The sequence below is a fragment of the Lygodium microphyllum genome, chromosome 18 (genome assembly GCF_053477565.2).
Source record: "Lygodium microphyllum isolate KBCC chromosome 18, Lygodium_microphyllum_v1.1.10, whole genome shotgun sequence".
In the NCBI taxonomy this organism is placed as follows: domain Eukaryota; kingdom Viridiplantae; phylum Streptophyta; class Polypodiopsida; order Schizaeales; family Lygodiaceae; genus Lygodium; species Lygodium microphyllum.
This window is the reverse complement of record NC_141152.1, coordinates 7,630,904-7,647,106: the sequence shown is the minus strand read 5'-3', so window position 1 is coordinate 7,647,106 and position 16,203 is coordinate 7,630,904. Positions and strand designations below refer to the sequence as shown.

Below are 16,203 nucleotides of genomic sequence, written 5' to 3'. Positions count from 1 at the left end.
CCTTTTTGGTTTGCCTGCTTTTTCCAGCACTCTTTGGCAATGTGGCTATACTTGCCACAGTAATGAAAATCCTTATCTTTATTCGGATTGTCATGAGTATGATGTGACTGCTAGGATCCTCTACCCCTAGGGCTAGATCTCCCCCTCACTCTAAAATGTCCACTACCTCTTGCATATTCTAACCCTGCACTACTATGAGATGCATGTTGCTATGTTCCTCATCCATGACCAAACCCTCTTCCTCAACTACCACGACCTCGTTGATTAGAATAGAACACAACATATTTGCTTTTAAAGCTACTTGATCATGTAGCTAACCCCAATTTGACTTCTTCATGAATCAATTAATGACACAAGCTCATTGAAGTCTGGCATTTCAGCCCGCACGAATATAGAGATGTCAAAAGATTTGTACTCGGGTCCCAAACCATTTAGAGTAATAGCCATTGAATTCTCATCATCAACATCAACTCCAACTAACGCTAGCCAATTTGCAATGGTCTTAACTTCGGTCACATAGTCTTGTCTGCAACATCGACCTTTCCTATCCATATCGTTAAACTTTTGCTTGAGTTGGATTTTACGAGCACTAGTGGTCATGCCATAATACCGCATCAAAATATTCCAAGCATCCTCTGGTGACTTGCAGTTCATTATATGCATGACCATTGCATTAGAGATGCACAAAGACAACCAATGCAACACTCATCGAGATCTTTCCATCCATGCTCGATGTGCTCGTCTCTGTTCAGTTGTAGGATTTTTGTCTAGAAGCTCGAGTTCAGCTTCAACACCCATGACTAAATCCCAATAACCCTTTCTAATCAAAATGTTCTCCATCCAAAACTTCCAAATAGCATAATTGTTGTTATCAAGTTTGTCGCCCACTATCTAAGTTATATTATATGTTCTCTCTACATTTGCCATCTTAACAGCTCTATATATTCAATGCAGTAATAAACTATCACTTCCTGACACCCTACAAACTAAGATACACTTTGCTCAGAACAATATCTTCTATTCACTGTATATTCGAGACAGTTTCAATCCTTTAGTTTTCAGCAATAAATTCACTACAATATATGCACAACATCTCAGCTTCCAAACTTGTCCAAACATGTTCAAACATGTATACTTCCACTTGAGCATCAACACATAAACATTATAGTCACAATAGTAACACAAGCTTCTTGTATTCATGTAAGAAAAACTTCCAACAGTCAAAAATTGCACAGAGTTGCAGTGTTCCGTACAACCTTAGCTCACAATTTGTGCTCATAACAACTCAAATAGCATGACATAATCATTTAGCAACACCTAGGCATGCATGAGCATCAACTCATGCTTCAATGATCTATTGGCAATAGAAAACAACCTGTCCAGACTTCCTTATAGCATATGACATGCAACTACTCCTAGAATTTGTTTGCCCAAGTATTCATACACATAAGTTGCATGACAAGTTCAATGCCAAACATTTTACTAAATGTCCAAGTTCTATTCTTTTTGCACTAATCACTGAATATGGTTGGTCCTTTTAGTCATACATAAGAGCAAATTCTGATCATGTCACTCTACTAAGTTGTAGCCATCAAGCTCTAACAAGCATACAATGATGCCAACTGACCAATGACACATCTACCGAATGTAGACCAAGATGAAGCTTGACTTGTTAACAGGTTTGTTGCCCATACATTGGAGACAACACAAGTACAACCTCCAAGATGCAAATAGAGTATTCTCAAATAGTATTTAGTCCTCAAAATGATTCACAAACATCAAGCAAGTATCATGTACTTCATAAGCCTCATGTCTATGCTTTATACCCAGAAAGCATTGTACAACCATGATTGTTTTTATGCTTGATTTGATTTTGGTGTATGCTGCCCTTTCACGTTGTTTACAGATGCATGTTGTTGCAGCTCATAGGCTGATTACAAACTTAGTATTTCAATAAAGTACGGGCTCTCAATCCCATGTACAAGAGATCCATAAACTTTGTGCTTTATGCTCCCAAGGCATACTACCATTCATGATTGCTTGAGCTTGCTAATTTGCATATCTAATGCCACGTTGAACTCCAACATAGATTCATCTCTAACACCTATGCATTTTAGTCCATGACCATTGGCCATTGCAAGTGGCATATCACTTGAGCATTCTTTGCTTAACAAGAATTGTACCTTTGTTACTCACCAAGCATCAGACAAGTAGTGATTTGCATGTATAAACTACCTCTAAACCAAGCGCCAATACCTTAAAAATGCAAATTTGTCCTTGCTTGACCCTGAACTCAATAGGCACACCCCGAGTGCTATATCATATGCCATTGACTCCTGTTCAGAAGGCCTCAATGAGATCCAATCACACTAGCCATAGGAGTAATACCTTGTAGTAATGCAATCAAGTATGGCAACACTTATCAAAGCTCAAATGCTATCCATGCTACCATCTAAAAAAATTTCAAGGTTGTCCACACTAGTAAAAAACACACGTGTTTGTTGTTGGTTGAAGTTCCAATAGTTAACACTCAACACTGCTCCATATGTATCAGAGAAGAGCTAATGGACTCCCTTGAATGCCTCAAATAGGCCCTAATCAAAAGACATATCAACTACATACCTCTTACTCAAGATTGACATTGACTGCAATCCACATTCAGCTCCCAGTTATGCTTATGCTCAGTAAGACCATGCTCTGATACCATGTTAAGAGAATGGGAGAGAGAGATGAGGCCACACACAACTAACGGCTCTCATTTTCTTCATCATTATTCAAGTAGGCACACTCAGCCTTAGTAACCTAATACATCTAGGTCTAAGTGATCAAACCATATTGATCTACTAACTACAATTAATTCATGACCTAACTTATTCAATGACACACGCATGCTAAAGAGAGCTAGACACATAGATGTCATGTCGGGCATACATGTAGCTTGAGCTTGAAGTCTCAACACATAGAAAGCTTCAAAAAGTCAATCTGAATAGTGGAAGTAGAAGGATTGATGAGGCTTGTGCTTCTACTCTTGAGTATCTTCTTCTTCATGGTCTTCTTCTTCTTTGGCAGTTGGTAGGCCTTCTGTGATCTCTTCCTAGCATGACAATGTTGTTAACATAGAGCACCTATTCTTTCTTTGAAGTGCTTGCTTCCTCTTTACCTTTGAGCATTTCCTCTTCTTTAAGGAGTAGTGCTTTGATGTCTACTAGCTTGGGATCTAGCATGTTAATTAATATGGTGGAGACATTACCAAATTCAGGAGGAAGACGCTTGAGCAAGACTCCAACGCATGTCTTTTCCATTTTTAAGTTAATCCCTATAAGTTAAGTTAGAAAACTTTTCATATAATTAAAGTGAATGTATTAGTCTTCATATCCAACTTGAAAAAATCAATCAACAATTCATATTTTGAAGATTTAGATTGGGCACCAAACAATGTGTCCAACCGTTTTGCCAAGTAGCATGACATGTATTGCACGTGTCTACATCATCAAGCTCTTGATGATTGCTTGGGTTTTGTTAGCACTCTTTTGCCATACTACTACAAGAGTAGAATCTCTAGGCTTCTTCTCCTATCCACTTGTGATAGACCACAAGTCCTTCTTCATGAGGATTAGCTTGATCCTTGTTTGCCATATGTGGAAGCCAACACCTTTGAAGTGGCATGAGGGTGAATCTTTGCCCATTCTAGATGGCAAAAGTAACAACAAATCTTTGAAAGTAGATTGGCACAAGAGTTGAGCCCAATTGTGTTAAGAGACACAAGAGCAATAGTGCCAAGAAGGACTAAATGAGTATCAAAAGATACTATGCCTATCGAGCTTATTGTTGAGCTTTGATGATTGATGTTGAATCCTCCTCTCCTTGCTGATTTGATGTGGTAATCTTGCTGAAAACTGAGGGTGGCAGTAGATCAAAGTGGCAATTAGTTGTTTGAGTTAAGAGGAGTAAGAAAATAAAGTGAAAAATGAGCTTTAGGTCAAGTGGCTATGGTTGCCATGCTCATGGTTTTGAAGGTCGACTAGTTTTTTTATTCTAGCAGCTCGAGGAGTGCACAATTGGGGCTAATATTTAGTGAGGAGAGAGCTTAGATACAATGCTCCAAATGACCTCTGGCCACACGATGGATCATGGTTTGTTTGCACTGTACCAATTATATGATAGGATGTACGTGATGTTTTGATGGTGAGGGAGGAACATGCAATGCTAGGCATGAGAATGGCCAATGTCAAGGTTTGATGCAAAAAGATGAAGCACCTAGAGCAGGAAAGATTCCCATAGAAGATAACTTTTTGAGATATGGCCTAGATGAGGAGATCTAGTTGCTCGAAGTGAGTAGGGTGCTGGCTAGATATGGAGGTCAAGAGGTAGAGTGGAGATGGAGTTGGAGAATGAAGAGTTCTTGTGGAGCTAAGATGAGAGGAGAGCTAGAAGAACAATGAGTTGAGCTAAACCAAGCTCACCATGGATCTGATACCATGTTAAAAACATGGATCTTGAGCAATGGTTTAGCTATGGTGGTTGGAACTCATAGACTAGAAGCATGATGACTGAGAGTATTACTTGAGTAAATTAGGTTCCAAGATAGATTATCTTGGACTCATAAACACAATCTAAGTAGACAGAGACATAGATTGAAAGTACAAAGTACAATAGCATTGCATTCAAATTATTGTCAAGTACATTCTTTAATAGTTGCAGGATGGTACCACATTTCCTCACTATGCCTATGGGATATGACAGCTCTTCTAGGGCTGTTGCATGTTCCTTGCCTTACTCCTCCATACAAAGAGGTTATCATAGGAGTGTGATTACATATTACTCAATAATAATTACCACAACTATATATACCCTCCCCCCCTCTCTCACACTAAGTCCTATGCTTTATTACGAGCCTACTTGACCTAAAGAAGCTTTGTCCTCAAAGCTTGCAATGAAACTTACAAATGATTTACAAAGAGCTTTTGAGGAAGTAGATCCATGCAAATAGAGAAAATCCATAAGCCAAAGAAGATCCCATATGAAACATAATGCTGAAGAAAGTGAAATAGGTGCAACTGATGAAACTGTCCAAACAGGGTAAGCAATAGGTAATTGCCATAACTTGGTATAGACATGTACAAATTTATTAAATGACATATCACTAGAAAATAGACACCAAGTACAAGCTTGTCCATCCATAAAAGTTTCATTTTGACTAGGTTAAGCCAATTAATTTTACTACAAAAATTTAATATAGCAAGTTGTCTTGTTCAGAGATTCATTATTCTTCATGCAAAAGCCATGCAAAAGAGTCAAGATAGGAGGATGGCTAGCAAGTAGGCTCTTCAAAGGAAAATCAAGCAATTTAATAAGATATTCTAGCAACATTTGGTTCTTCAAAACTTTCTCTCTCTTTTACAGATGGCTTTTTCTAGCTCATAATTTATAAGAAAGAAGAGAACTTGGTGACTACACTCAAGGAATGCCCATACAAAAATGGATACTCCTTTCTAGCTGGACCAAGATCCTCACTCAGCATATTGTCAAGAAACCCTTTCGTGCTAAAAGTGAATCCAACATTTCTCTACTGTGACTGTGCCTTAATAAGTGACTCAAAGATTGTGCCCACAACTAAGATAGCAAATTCTCATATCTTTCACTAGTCTTGTTTCCCATTACACCTTTGCTCTACTACCTCATAAACATGCTTCTCAACTAATTACACAATGGACTATATCCCCACATTGTCATATGTTGCTACCAATTCCTTTAATAATAATATCCTTGAAACACAAAAATTGCACATCATATCATTCTCATGAGCCACAAACTTGTTTGAGTATGAAGACCACAACTCTAGCACTTGTCATTTGCATGTAACCAATTGTGTGGTACACCAAGTCAACTAGATGCTTCTCTATGACTTTCTTGTACCAAGGTTGATACACAAGTGTTAGCAAAAAATCTAGTAGCTATATACCAAAAGCCTCCAAGCTTTTTTCACTTCCATTTGAGTCTACTAGTTTAGAGTATAAATCCTAAGTTTCTTGAATGCATGCCAACTCATACACCTTTAGACAATACATAACTTTGCCATATTGGGGATAGTATCGCAGAAAATTCTATTAGAACAAGCTTTGGGAAATTTTGAACCAATTGCATCAATATGTTTAATGCTTCCATCCAAAGGCTCCAATCATCTAGATTTTTTCGAGACACAAGGGGAGGACAACAAGAAGGCAAACTCATCCATCCAAGCCTTCAACATTGGCAAAATTAAGGCCTTTTTCTTAGCTTGGTAAACCCCCATCATGACACCAAGAGTAGATATACAACCACACAGTATTACAAGAGCTTGACACCTCGTAGATGAATCAAAGATCTGGGGTAAGGAAACAATAGTATACAATGAAGGGAAAAATATCTACAATAGCTATGGAATATGAATGTCATCAAGGTCACTAGAAAAAAAAATGCAATGAATTTTAAAACTCCCTTCACTTTGTTGAGGTCATTTTGGTCCCCTCGGTGTGAAAGCAAATAATACATTGAATCTGGCCAATCCTCAAGTAGTCATAGCAAGATTCTTTAGAACCTTCCTCCCTTATAAAACTAGGAATATGTGAAAATGCCCCCTCTTCACCAATTGCCCACAAAATACTTCTAATTCCCTACAAACCTTCCTCACGCTTTCCTTAGTGTCCCTTGTCTAATGGAAGAGCAAGAAGATCCCTTGTCAAATGGTGCTACAATGCTAGAGCTAAACTACTAGCACCATCCCCTTAAAGCATCTTCACAGCATGTTCTAACATATCACAACTCTGCAAAATTGCGAGTGGTGATTCAACCACTACTTCTCGAGAGAGCTCTACATATGACAAATCCATAGCCAACACAATATCATAGTGAAAGGAATTGGATAGTGGTTCTTGCAAAAGAGTTTGGCCAACTTGCAAAACCACTTCCATTTCACCAACTTCTTGAAGCAAACATAGTGCTTTAGGAACCTTGCTAAAAGGGACATCCACCGTGACTATTCCAATTTCATCCTCAACAAGACTCACATTTATTCTCCATGCAAATCTGGATCTGCTAGCATCTCACAAGTTCCTCTTAAAATTACTTGATGAGCCACTAGAGCATTTTGGCTAACCAAATCATTCACAAGTTGATCGTATACTCTTACAATTGCATCAACCAAAAATTGTGTATCTGCCCCAAGTATATGATAATAATCCAGGGGTAGAGCAATTGTTTCCTCTTTGATCAGGGTGAAGGAAGAAGCAATGGCCATAATGAGGCTGTCAAGGCGCTTGCTTCAAGTTCTATGATGTATCTTGTGTGTGGCAATGGTGAAGGAACATGCCTTTCCAAACTTCGAAGCTAGGAGCTCCTCTCTAAAAACTCTTGATGGTGCCTGCCTAAATGCAACACAACAGCTTTGGCTTGTCAGACAGAGGTGATGTGCACTCTCACAAGCTATTGTTACGGTGCTCATTCTTCCATAATCCTAAGACTTATCGATCATTGTTGCTTCTATCATACTTCTATGATCTTTGTGATTCATGTTCCCTCAACCTTTTGCTTCTCTCGTCACACTTTTATGAATTCTCATCACTTCTTCTCTTTGAAGAGCCTCTCTCACCCCACCAACCTCCTTTGCACAAAGGCTAACCCAACCAAGAAGCTCATTGAAGAAGACTTTGAGGTATTGGTAATATATATTGAAAGATATGGATGATTTCCACCATAGATTTGGAGTTGGAATCTGATTTACAGGCATCACAAATTGTGTTGAATATCAATAGTTCAATTGTGTGTCTTCACCATTGTAAATGGTTATGGCTAGGTTTCAAACAGTAAGAAGTATTAAGGAAGAGAAAGCTTTCATGCCATAGAAGCACTAGAAGAATAAATTGGGTTAAATCCACCATGCAAGCTCACAATGAAGCTTCAAGCTTGAAGAAAGAAAAAGACAAAACCTTATTTCTGTCATTTTAGTTCCCTTTAGTCTCCTATAGCTCTCCTTTTATCAAATGTCCTTCAAAATAAGCCAAAATTTGATTATGACCTATTAAAATAGCTTCTTTACTGCCATTTCTTTCATAATCTTGTCAATAACCTCCAAAATAATCACAATTTGCTATAGTAAAACTTGCCTACTTAACTGTTATAGGGAATGACCAGACAAAGACTAGATCCTTAACCATTGTAACTAATCTTTCATGCACAAAACCACACAAAAGCTTGATAATGGCATCCTGGTTGGATCAAAATACACATGAAATACATGGCATGCTAGAAGCCATAGCCTTCATTATCACATATATAAAGAAAATGTACAAGAAACCATGAATACATGAAAAAGGAAGCCATAGACTTGCTGAGAATCAATGATGAGCTACACCATGGAACTCACCTCATGCTAAGGTGGGGCAAGAAACTCACATTTATGCCATGGTGGACATGGATATACACCTCCGTGCAAGGTAGACATGGCTGTGCACCTCCATGTGAGGTGGGAGGGTGGAAACCCCCAAAATCCAAGATTGGAGAAGTTACAAATGAATAATTCCAAAAAGATGTGCTCAAGACTAATTTCCAAATTTCCAATCTTTTATACCTAACCCTAATTTCTAGAGCTAGGGCTAAATATGCTTTACTACATCCTCATAGAACACAACATCATGGCTATAACCTTCCGAGCTTACGAATCCCAAACACAATAGTCCATCTCACCTACATTAGCATATCCAAGAAAGATGCTTTTAACAAACTTCGGATCCAACTTGTTGTGTTTGTCTTTGGGAATATGATAGAAAGCCCCACATCTGAAGACTCACAAGTGCATATATGAGGGAGGTTTACCAAACCATACCTCCTTTGCAACTCTCCCAACAAGAGCAGTGCATGAGGATCTAATAATCAAATGGACAATAGCAATAATGCCTCAACCCAAAAGTACTGTGGTAAGCCTGCCTAACCAAGCATAATGTAGACTTTTTCCTAAATAGTCCTATTCATATGCTTTACAATACCATTCTAGGGTGGGGTGTGAGGGGTAGTAAACTGATGCTTAATACCTCACTTATCATAAAACTATTCAAATTATTTAGAGACATATTTACTCGCATTGTCACATCATAGCCATTTCAGCATATGCCCAAACTAGTTCTCAACCATAGCAAGGAAGCATTAAAATGTAGACAAAACCTCGAACTTCTACTTTATGGGATAGGCCTAGACCTTGTTTGAATAGTCATCAATAAATATACCAAAATACTTCACATCACGTAATGACTAATAAGGCATGGGACCACAAATATGTGAATGCACAAGGGCCAATGGCTCACTTATGCGCATAGAATCACACCTTTTATGCAAGTTATGAGTCTGCCTATGATACAAATAATGATCGCATGAATCAAAACATGAGTAGTCAAGAGGTATAAGTACTATAAAAGAGTAAGGACTTTCATTCCTTTAAGGGATATATACCCAAGATGACGATGCCAAAGAGATATACATTGAAGATCAGTCATCATGACCAATATATGATTAGCAGAACTAGATATGAGCAAGGGATACAGACTATCAACATTGGCACCTCAGCAAAAATGAGGTTGCCACGTGTAATCTTCCATGTAGAATCATCAAAAGATACATGATGCCTGTCATTATCCAACTATCCAGCTGAGATAAGGCTTTTAATCAAAGTCAGGCATGGCATACATCATGCAACACAAATGGAGCACCGGTATCAACAAATTGCAATCTCACATTGCTTATAATAATGTCACATGCATGAGCATTGCCCAATCTGACTTATCCTATAACAATGTAGTAGGTTGATGATGTAGGGTAACATGGAAGAAACCCCGTGACTCAGGAAGCCAACACTAAGAGTAAATAGAATGAATATTGACCAACTAAGTAGCATGGAATGAAGAAGTAGCAAGTATATAATCATCTGAGCTCTACTCCAAGACATTTATTTCTTCTACCTTAACACTTGACTTAAGAACAATGGTGGGATCATTAAAAGATTAGCATTATCTTGTGCTTTTGCTTTACCTTTTTCATGCCTATCATTGCACATCTTATAGCATTGCACCCTTATTGTGACCCTCTTCCCACAATAATGACAAGTAAGAGAGGACTTAAGACCATGGGATGTACTACTTGATTGCCCATGAGACTTAGACTTGCCCCTATTGGGCTAGTAGTTTCTACCATGGCTATTATTCCCTTTCCCATCATGTTTGCCTCTAATTGTAAGTGGATGAGAAGTATAGGATGCATCAATGTTCTTCCTATTCACCTCTTTTGTAAGAAAATATTAGTGTAACAAGTAAGAACAAAAATTTTATGGTATTCTCAAAATTAATGCCCTATGAGATGAGTTGACTGATAATGGAGTGGAACTCATTCAAAAGAGTGGACATATAAGTGCCCTCCTTGATGCAATGGTCCATCTTTAACCAATACAATAGCGATGCATGACTATGCTTATCATACAGATCATATATCTTTGCCATAAATCATAAGCACCTCCTTTTGTCTCAATAACATGAAAATAAACCTACTTGAACAATGAAAAGGTAATGGTGGACTTGCATAGCCTATCCAAATAAGCCCATGCCTCTACATCAAACTCCTTAGGCTTTATACCTTTACATTTCAAATATAAGACTTGCTTCTTTTGCACCAATACTTACCAAATTTGAGTCTTTCATAATTAAAGCTAGTGCCATTCAGATGGTAGGTAGCAGATGCCATGATAACTGCAAAGCAAAGAGTAAATAGGCTATTATAATAACAATAAAATAGCCCCAAAATCAGCCCAAAATTGATTGCAAGAGGTGTGGAGTATGATGTAAGATATAATTGTCCACAAAATAGATGTCATAGAGTGCCTGTAACAAATATTTCCTCTCAAAGAATTGCTATAACTAAAATTTCAACATGGCTAGTCATAAAATAGATGCCATAGAGTACCTGTAACAAGTACATGCTCTCAAAGAATTGTTAAAATTGAAACTTTGTCATGGGTGGTCACAAAACTCCTATAAATGAATGAACCACTATAGGAAAATAAGAAAAAGACAAAGCTCCCATTACCAATAATACTCAGTTAGGAACAAGGATATACAATGTAACTAGCAGTGCAAATATAGCGCATGAACCACCAAGATACCAAGTATTATTAGAGACCCAAAGATGTCAGAGATGTAGATGCAATCCCAAATAGAGGAGTAGCATGTATATAAGCCAACTATGCATATGAGATCTTCCAAAAGCAACAGAGTTCCATCAATTTGCAATGAACTACAACATCCAAGTTGACAAACCCTTCTAGTAGGACGAAGTACTAGGTGCACAAAGCCAAAGCTAAAGCATCCCACAATCATTAGTATTTGCATGAACAATATAGACCATACCAACCAAGCAATACACAACAAGTAAGAGTCTCTCACTAACTCAAGAGTCCAAGCTTTGAAAAGAAAAGATCAATGTACTCCCACGGAAGCAAATCAAAATGTTTGAAAGCAAAGAAAAGCTCAATATGTATGTCGCATAGCATTCAATTGCCCAATGACATAAAGTAATATATCTGGGAGCACGTACCCACAACAATAATTATTCAATCCTATAGCCAATAAAACTTCAAAGCAAGTAGCCACTACAAATATGCAACTATCAGAGCTCAAAACCAAAGCCTAGAGCTCAACATAAGCATATCCAAGCATAATAACCAATACCAAACATTAATACATCAATATAACATCCCTGAAGCAAATGTAGGCACTCAATACACAAGCTTTCACAATGAACATATTTGTCTATATGATATAGTAGTAAAGAATCCTTCAAATATAGAGCTAAACAAGATCTAATCGGTCCAAAAACCTTTCCAAAGCATCAATACCTCATCCGTGCATAAGAATCGACCCCTAACATCAATAGAGCATGAAACAAGCAAATACTAACAGTCCAAACAATGAACAACAGACTTGTCCTAAGCTGTGGTCAATGGATGACCTCAAACTATCCAAGAAGTGCTCAAGAACCAGCCACAAGTTCTTAGAAGTAAATGACAAGGTCCAAAAATCCTGAACAAAGCCTTGAGTTGATGTGGAGCTAGAGAGGACTGAGATGGGATAGCCAAGATAGCATAAAAAGTAGGCGCACATCACATTGCCTATCCTAGGGCCTGCTACTACTACCTTGAAGCTCATTCATCACTTAGCTCTACAACTCAAATCAATGTTGAGAAGGCATTGAACAATGCTAGAAAGGGTGGGGTTGATCAAATAAGCAATGGAGTTGATGTATACCTCATTGAGCAGCTACCATGGAAGTTGTGCATGAAGATCTCTTCTTGGGCTAAAGTGAATGTCGGTGAAGTGCCTTGAATGCGCACTCTAATAGTAGTTGAAAGGTGGAGCAAGAGTGGAAGCAGAAACAGAAGTAAGAGAAAAGTAAGAGCTATGGGAATTCAATCAAAAGAAAACAAGACGATGTGTGAGAACTCCGACAATCACAATGTGTTACTTGCCTTCCTTTATTCTATTGTCATAGAAAGAATAAAGAATAAAGTGATAGTGACCGAGCAATCACCAATAGTAGTGTATAGGTGTGTGGGTAGTAAGTACAAGTAAATGTAGGTGGCTAGGCACATGTAACCTTTAACCGCTAACAACTGCCACCAATAGATGACGAGTGTCATATTTGAGCACGTACTTGAGGGTATAATTGGGTAGTGGAAAAAGGAGCCCATGTCATTCTCTATTTGGGAGTATTTAATCAGATAGTGAGGTTTACCACTAGATGAAGCTTCATGGAGCCTAACTACTATTATTGATGAGTCCTCTCATCTCAAAAATGATATTTTGGCTAAAAAAATGAGTGAATTATGGGCTTTGTTTCATTGCAAACTACATCTAGACAACTCTTTGTTTTAAGCTAGTTTGTATTATCAATTAAATTTAGAGAAATGTGACTTACGTAGATTGAAATGTCTAAATAAGCTTTCTTTGGAGCTATAACATACCTCATTCTGACTAGTGTATTAAAAGTTATAGTAGATTTTATACATTAGGGTTTGTTCTGGCAACACATTGACTACACATTGAAAGAGCTTATATTTGAAGAAATTTGAACCAAGTTCTCACCTTTATGATTCAACATGGATGTAGACACATGATGATTAGTCTTTCGTTCTAGATTTGATAATTCTTTGGAGATTATAAGATTCTTTGTCATGACAAAGTAGAGTACCCTCATCATCTCCACCACAAAAACATCTAGGTGGGGATATATTGCAATGAATGGGAAAATAAACATATATTTTTGAGAATCGTTCATATATACTTGGAGTCACACTAACCTAGGTATATCAAGATGTAAGAGACTTCGTCTCATTTTTATCATAGCATTAATATAAATCAATCTCTCCATCTGCCACACTAAACTTCTTGCTAGCTTTCATGGCTTCTTTCTCTTTCTCTCTCCTATTCTATCATTCTCTTACTTCCTTCTCTCTCTTGCAATCTATTTCTCTCTCTCCTCCATCTTAGCTTCTGTCAATTTTCATTTTGGATTCTATACATCAAGCTAGATTGATAGCGAGAGAAACTTTATGTGTACATAACTTTACAACTACCATGTTAAGGCACTCATAGGGATAGACACTCTTACATAGTAGGAGTTAGGATTTACCTCATGGTATATAATAACTTCATTTTCATTTTGTATGCATAAGTATAATTGAATGTGTTCTATAAATGTTAATAAGGTTTAGGGACACAACAAATTATGAACGAAGTAAGGTATACGTTGTAAATGTGGTGTCACACTATGGGATATTTATACAATGTTAATCAAAATCAAGAAACCCATTAAGGTCTAGCATCATTTTTCAAAGCTTGCATTTTGAGCCTCTTTTGTAGTAATGTTTGCCTCTCAACAATGCCCCTTACAATCCTCAAGACTCTAGAAAATGACAAAGAAGGCTTAGAACATGTAACTTTTAATGGTGGCTAAGTAAAATGAATAGTGTCACATGGTGAACTCTACACACAAATTTGTTTCAAATGGCCTTAGTTCTCTCTCTCTCTCTCTCTCTCCCGCCCTCCCCCCCTAATGTGTACTTATACATTAATGTGTGTGTGCCAAGGTTAACACTATAGTGTTCATTTAATGATAGCAACATTGTACTTAGACTTCATTAGCACTCTCTCATTGACATGGAGGAGGACCACAAGTGATTGCATCACTTATGCATGTTTGAAACCCATATTTGATCCTATGCTAGCTAAGTCAATCTGAGTGTTACTCTCACATATAAAATGACATCTTAAAATAAGGTGAGTTCGTACTAGTAGCTATGCTACATATACAAGCATACATGTTTTTACTCACATATATATGTGCCTTGAACTCCCTAAGCAAAACCTTGGCATGATGAGAGAGAGAGAGAGAGAGAGAGAGAGAGAGAGAGAGAGAGAGAGAGAGAGAGAGAGAGAGAGAGAGAGAGAGAGAGAGAGAGAGAGAGATTCCCTCACAAAGCCACTTCATGGTAGTGCATGATGACATCCTTGAAGCGGCCTAGAAGCCAACTACTTTATCTCAATTTCAATCTCTTGCGCACGCACACACACACACACACACACACACACACACACACACACACACACACACACACACACACACACACACACACACACACACACACACACACACACACACACACACACACACACACACACACACACACACACACACACACACACACACACACACACACACACACACACACACACACACACACACACACACAGAGTTGTTTCTATGCATCAGACACAACTCTCACTCTACATGGGCTATTGCTAGGGGGACTTCACAGCTTGATAGCTTCATGGAAGGAATCAATAAGGTAACAATTGGTGGCCTAAACTAGCTAAGTGGAAGAGGGTGGCAGTATGCACCAATTAGCATGAACAGGTGGAATGGGCAACAAAGGTTGTGAGTTGTCAACATTAAGTGAGAGTTGGTAAGTAGGCAATAAAAGTAGGGCTACACACACACAAAGATACATACAGAGAGAGAGAGAGAGAGAGAGAGAGAGAGAGAGAGAGAGAGAGAGAGAGAGAGAGAGAGAGAGAGAGAGAGAGAGAGAGAGAGAGAGAGAGAGAGAGAGAGAGAGAGAGAGAGAGAGAGAGATTTGGGAGCATGTAAATTCTAATATCCCTCAAATCTAGCAAGATACATTCAAACGCTTACTAATTCACAAAATCACAAGGCTGCCTTTATAATGTTTGATGGCATGTTGCTTTTATTAAGCTATACTAGTATTCCTTGTGTGCTTTATGTACAAGGAACACTCAACCACTTTGCAATAGCTTTGACATTGCCATGAAGTAGTTTTGTAAGGGAAGCAAAGTTGCCATGCGATATTTTCCTCACTTCCTCCCCACACACTGGAGTTTGGTTTCCTTGTGTTCCCCATGTTCCCCCCCCACCCCCCCCAAAAAAAAAAAAAACCCACTACTTCCACTTGCCTTCCACCACCGCATGTCTAATCATCATTGTTCTTGACCACTTGTCCTCCATAGTTGCCACCTACTTGGTGCATTGCTACCCCACTAGTTGACCTAACTGACCCTACTTTATGAGAGAGAGAGAGAGAGAGAGAGAGAGAGAGAGAGAGAGAGAGAGAGAGAGAGAGAGAGAGAGAGAGAGAGAGAGTCCTTGCCGTCTAAGTGTCACAACAACGTATACCCAATGTGTGTGTGTGTGTGTGTGTGAGCTCATTGCCCTATTGTATTATGGGAAAAAGAGATGGGAAGGAGGGAGGGAGAGATAGCCTTAGCACATGGGTTGCCTATGCATAGTCAACAGTGAAGCACAACAGAGAATTCACAGGCACTTTGAGATTGCTACAAGCACAGAGCTCTGGTAAATAAAGTCGAGCTTTATTTTATATTGATATCCTTGGTATTAAAGCATCCCAGTCTGTGCATATGCTCGCTAGAGCATATGCATCTTTACTACTTGTTCTAGCACAAAAAGCAACACTGATTAGTGCAACCACATGGTGGGTTTCAATAGCAGGATCTTGGTTGCATGATAGGCAATAAACTCCGCCCTGTTAGCACACATATGTTTTCTTTGTTGCTACCCTAGTTGATGGCATTCATGTGCTCACCACCTTAAGAG

At 38.4% G+C, this 16,203-nt stretch overlaps 1 pseudogene; it reads right to left on the bottom strand.

Annotated features, from left to right (window-relative positions):
* Nucleotides 1-5,425: 5,425 nt before the first annotated feature.
* LOC148020552 (uncharacterized) lies at nucleotides 5,426-7,276 on the bottom strand (annotated as a pseudogene).
* Nucleotides 7,277-16,203: the final 8,927 nt, after the last annotated feature.